Raw genomic sequence first — 6,000 nt, forward strand, 5'->3', positions numbered from 1 at the left:
ATTAATCGCCGAGGAAGATTGAGACAATGCCGAAGGCGAGCAAAAATTTAGCGCTGACTGTCTTCCTTTTCATATTTGCCATAGGAGGAGTCTGTAAGCAGCCTATTGCCATGTGATTCACTATGCAGGGTGGGTAGGCCTCTCTGCCTCATGTGGAGTTCCTTTCTTAGATGAATGTCCATGATGTCATAGGATGGCATCATGGTTCTGCGTTTATGAATTGGGCTATAGTATTTATAGACTTTTTCAGGCCTATTGTTTTTATATTCTATGTTTTTTGTTGCCCGTTCCTTTGGGGGGAGGAGTTGATGTTCCTGTTCAGTTTTGTGCAGGGGTGAGGGCGGTTCTGAGGGGTTGATGATCAGGATGCTGCTCTTTTTTGTGTGTGTGTGTGATGGGTTTGATGTTTCTCTCTGAACGACTTTCATATTTTTCCTTTGTTTCATGACTATCTGGAGAAGATAAATTTCAGAGTTGTATATGGACACAGGGTTTGATAATAAATGAACTTTTTAACCCTTGAAACTGGACTTCCTTGTTTGAGGAGCTTCAATTTGTCCCGACTGTTTGTCCTGCATCCTCCTTCTGAGATTGGGTTTGAGGAGATCCAAGCATGAACGCAAGGCTTAGCTGGTGAGTTGTTGATTGTGGAGTGTGTTGCATAATGATATGCAAGGAGGAAATTGGTGAGTTTCCGGTTTAGTGTAGTGCGTTCTGCTGACATTGTGTTCTTTAGACGCTGGACAAACCTTCCTGCCAAGCCATTCATAGTTGGGTGGTAATGTGCCTTATTCCATTCATTTTCAGGAATGGTTGAAACTGTTACCCACAAACTGTGGTTCATTGTAACTGACCAAGTGTTCTGGAACTCCAGTCCTTCTGAAGAGGCTTCTCAATAGATCAGCTGTGGGCGAGGCTGCAATGGAGGCTATCGGGAACACTTCTGGCAACTTTATAGCTGTATCCACTACTACCAAGAAATTTGTGCTCATGAGCAGTCTGGCAAAATCCCCATGAATCCTCTGTCAGGGCAATTCAGACCATTCCCAGGGACAGAGAGGTGTTGCTCTTGGTATCTCTTGGATGTGTTAGCATACCAAACAGTGCATGGCAAGCTGCTTAATCTGCTGATCTATCGACGTCATCAGACAAAGATCTGAGCCAATGCCTTCATTTGAACCACGCCTAGATGACTGGCATGTAACTCCTCCGACACTTCTGCTCTCAGCTTGGATGGTACAACAACTCTCAATCCCCACATAAGGGAACCCCCATCAAGAGCAAGTTCATCTCAGCACTGGTAAAAATGGAGGAAGTTGGATTTCTGTTGCACATTCCAGCCATTTTGAGTGGCCATGTGGACCATAGGGAGCCTTTCGATTTGCGTTAGGGAGGATAAGTCAAGAGGACTACCCTTTTCAGTACATTTTTTGGTATTCCCTCTTCCAAGGGTAAACGGGACATCCAACAGCATTTCCATGATTATCTGTCCTCTTGAATTCAATCTTGTTACTGTGTCCTCCAGGAAATAGAGCCCGTCGCGGCATTAGTGCTGTTGCTGTTAGTAGAACATCTTTCTGTGGAGTGAAAATGGACACTAGTGGTTGATGCAACACACATCAAAGTTGCTGGTGAACGCAGCAGGCCAGGCAGCATCTCTAGGAAGAGGTACAGTTGACGTCTCAGGCCAAGACCCTTCGTCAGGACTAACTGAAGGAAGAGTTAGTAAGAGATTTGAAAGTGGGGGGGGGAGATCCAAAATGATAGGAGAAGACAGGAGGGGGAGGGATGGAGCCAAGAGCTGGACAGGTGATTGGGGAAGGGGATATGAGAGGATCATGGGACAGGAGGTCCGGGAAGAAAGACAGGGGGGGAGGACCCAGAGGATGGGCAAGGGGTATATTCAGAGGGACAGAGGGAGAAAAAGGAGAGTGAGAGAAAGAATGTGTGTATAAAAGTAAATAACAGATGGGGTACGAGGGGGAGGTGGGTTGCTGATCAGTTATGATGATCAGATATCAGTTATGAGGATAAACTCTCTCCTATACAAGTACTGGTTGAAACATTTTGCACCACAAACCAGACTCAAGGCGTCTCTGTCAATCTTGGATTCCAGACCTAATCAGTTCCCCTCTACCACCACTCTGCTCCGTCTAGCGGAATTAGTCCTTACTCTTAATAATTTCTCCTTTTGCTCCTCCCATTTCCTCCAAACTAAAGGTGTAGCTATGGGCACCCGTATGGGTCCTAGCTATGCCTGCCTTTTTGTTGGGTTTGTGGAACAATCTATGTTCCGTGCCTATTCTGGTATCTGTCCCCCACTTTTCCTTTGCTATATCGACGACTGCATTGGCGCTGCTTCCTGCACGCATGCAGAACTCGTTGACTTTATTAACTTTGCCTCCAACTTTCACCCTGCCCTCAAGTTTACCTGGTCTATTTCCGACACCTCCCTCCCCTTTCTAGATCTTTCTGTCTCTGTCTCTGGAGACAGCTTATCCACTGATATCTACTATAAGCCTACTGACTCTCACAGCTATCTGGACTATTCCTCTTCTCACCCTGTCTCTTGCAAAAACGCCATCCCCTTCTCGCAATTCCTCCGTCTCCGCCGCATCTGCTCTCAGGATGAGGCTTTTCATTCTAGGACGAGGGAGATGTCTTCATTTTTTAAAGAAAGGGGCTTCCCTTCCTCCACTATCAACTCTGCTCTTAAACGCATCTCCTCCATTTCACGTACATCTGCTCTCACTCCATCCTCCCACCACCCCACTAGGAATAGGGTTCCCCTGGTCCTCACCTACCACCCCACCAGCCTCTGGGTCCAACATATTATTCTCCGTAACTTCCGCCACCTCCAACGGGATCCCACCACTAAGCACATCTTTCCCTCCCCCCCTCTCTCTGCATTCCGCAGGGATCGCTCCCTACACAACTCCCTTGTCCATTCGTCCCCCCCATCCCTCCCCACTGATCTCCCTCCCGGCACTTATCCGTGTAAGCGGAACAAGTGCTACACATGCCCTTACACTTCCTCCCTTACCACCATTCAGGGCCCCAAACAGTCCTTCCAGGTGAGGCATCACTTCACCTGTGAGTCGACTGGGGTGATATACTGCGTCCGGTGCTCCCGATGTGGCCTTTTATATATTGGTGAGACCCGACGCAGACTGGGAGACCGCTTTGCTGAACATCTACGCTCTGTCCGCCAGAGAAAGCAGGATCTCCCAGTGGCCACACATTTTAATTCCACATCCCATTCCCATTCTGACATGTCTATCCACGGCCTCCTCTACTGTAAAGATGAAGCCACACTCAGGTTGGAGGAACAACACCTTATATTCCGTCTGGGTAGCCTCCAACCTGATGGCATGAACATTGACTTCTCTAACTTCCGCTAGGCCCCACCTGCCCCTTGTACCCCAGCTGTTACTCATTTTTATGCACACATTCTTTCTCTCACTCTCCTTTTTCTCCCTCTGTCCCTCTGAATATACCTCTTGCCCATCCTCTGGGTCACCCCCCCCCCGTCTTTCTCCCTAGGCCTCCTGTCCCATGATCCTCTCGTATCCCCTTTTGCCTATCACCTGTCCAGCTCTCGGCTCTATCCCTCCCCCTCCTGTCTTCTCCTATCATTTTGCATCTCCCCCTCCCCCTCCAGCTTTCAAATCCCTTACTCACTCTTCCTTCAGTTAGTCCTGACGAAGGGTCTCGGCCTGAAACGTCGACTGCGCCTCTTCCTATAGATGCTGCTTGGCCTGCTGCGTTCACCAGCAACTTTGATGTATGTTGCTTAAATTTCCAGCATCTGCAGAATTCCTGTTGTTTCTGTCAATCTGTGTTTATTTTTTCTCTGCAGTGGTAAGGGAACGTGACTGTTACGTACCCCGTAACTGGGTTGCCAAACCAGCAGAAATGGATCACTCAGTTGGAGTCTGGAGTACTAGAACTAAGAAAGTTTTATTAAAGAAACAAGCAACACAGTAATCGAAAGGATAATAAATGCAACAATTCAACAATGATAACCACACATGTGCACAGAATTAAGATAACAGCATCAATCAAGCTCTATCGTTGTCTAGGGGTAAATGACCAATTTCAAAATTACTCAAAGTTCAGTCCAGTTAGTAGTTCAGTTCGCAGTAATCGTTGCCATGGCGGTGGACAACGTGGGGGAAGAGAGAGATAGAATAGGAACAACTGATCATTCAGAACGGCTTCACTCACAGACCAGCGGTATGGCTCACAAACAGCATTTGGGCGGGTCCTTGGTGATGTCACCTGAGGTCACCGACTGTGACCCCTCCTCCAGATGCGGTCGATCCTCTGCAGTGAACCCGGCACCCAGGCAAGGGCGGACACACACCGGGTTCCCGCTGATCGTACCTTTCCACCCTGGTCGTTGTCTGGTACTTCTCACCCACTCGTGAGAGGCGCACCGCTTCCAGGGTCTCGTTACCTCGGGTGGCGTGTGTGTCCCTGTCTTAGCGAACCTGTCCCTTTTTATCCCCCTGCTGGGGTATCGCCTGTCCATCACTTCAAACAGTTCAAGGTTCAAAGAGGGGAGCCGCTCCAGACAGCTCTCTCTCCCACATTCCTTCATTACACATCTCCAGACGCTGCTCCATTGTTCCTTATCTCTCCTTCCCCTGAGGGCAGGTGGCAGGCCAGCTGCTGATGCCACTGATGCTAGCCCAGGCCAGCAAACATCTTAATTTTATGTGTATTCTCATAACAGTGACACAAAGTCTGTGGGGCATTCACTTCCATCACTCATTACGTGTGACATGACTGCACTTGTACCACAAGGTGGGGCGTCACAGGTAAGCTTCACTGCATGATGTGGATCATAATGTGTGAGCACAGTGTCTGATGTCGCCATTTCCTTTACCTCTTTGAAAGCCACCTCACACTGCTTTGTCCATTGTCATTTCACTTGTCGCATCATGCACTGAGTCCATAATTTTCTAAATTCTTTAAGACTGTCTTGAGGTTTTGGAGATGCTCTTTGTCATCCCTACTGGTATTAATGACGTATTCCAGGTAACACTGAGTTCCTGGGCAGCCTTGGACCATCTGGTCCATAGCTTTCTGCCAGAGTGCAGGTGTGATGCCACTCCAAAAATAAGCCTATTATAGCAATAAAGCCCTTTGTGAGTGTTTATAGTGAGAAACACTTTGGACTCTTCTTCTATCTCCATCTGCAAGTAGTTCCATTTTGCTGAAGTGTTTTCCTCCCGAAAGGCTTGCAAAGATATCCTCTATTCCGGACTGAGGATATTGATCTACTTTCAGTTCTGGGTTGGTGGTAACCTTGAAAGCACCACAGGTCCTAATAGACCCATTCTTCTTGGCTACTGGGACTACTGGTGTTGCCCATGGACCTCACTCAGAACTTGGGTGCAGCATTTTCACTTAACACTCTTTTACCCTTGATATGTTAGAGTTTTCCAGTGCCATCCTTGAACACTGCTGTGGCATCATCCAGTACCTGTCTTAATTCACTTTCATATGGTTTCATTGCAAGAATTGTGGCATACGAATAGTGAATGTATCTCCAATCAAGCTCTAGTTGTCTCAGACACACCCTGACAATGATGGCGCTCCTGTTTTTTTCTACATTGAAGCTCAACGTGGCTTGTTAGTTGTATTTCACAGTTAAGGATGTCATTCCCACTGGAGTTATCTTTTCTCCTGCATAAATTCTTAATTGGATATCTGCACGTTTCAGTTTGGTATCTTTGAAATCCCATTCAAACTCATTTTGTGGAATGACTGAAGCAGCTGAAGCATTGTCTAATTCCATTTTAATTAATTTGCTGTTCACTTCTGGCATAAGCCGTATTGCTTTGTTTTCACACTGTAAATATCAAGGGTACACAATCCTGTGTCACTCTCATCATTATCAGATTTTTCCTCAACAGCATGCAGATTAACGCTCTTTGGAACCGCAACCTGACTTTTCATCTTTTTCTCTTTTCTGTGCAGTCTGTTTATTTT

Source organism: Mobula hypostoma, chromosome 3, assembly GCF_963921235.1.
Source record: "Mobula hypostoma chromosome 3, sMobHyp1.1, whole genome shotgun sequence".
NCBI lineage: Eukaryota > Metazoa > Chordata > Chondrichthyes > Myliobatiformes > Myliobatidae > Mobula > Mobula hypostoma.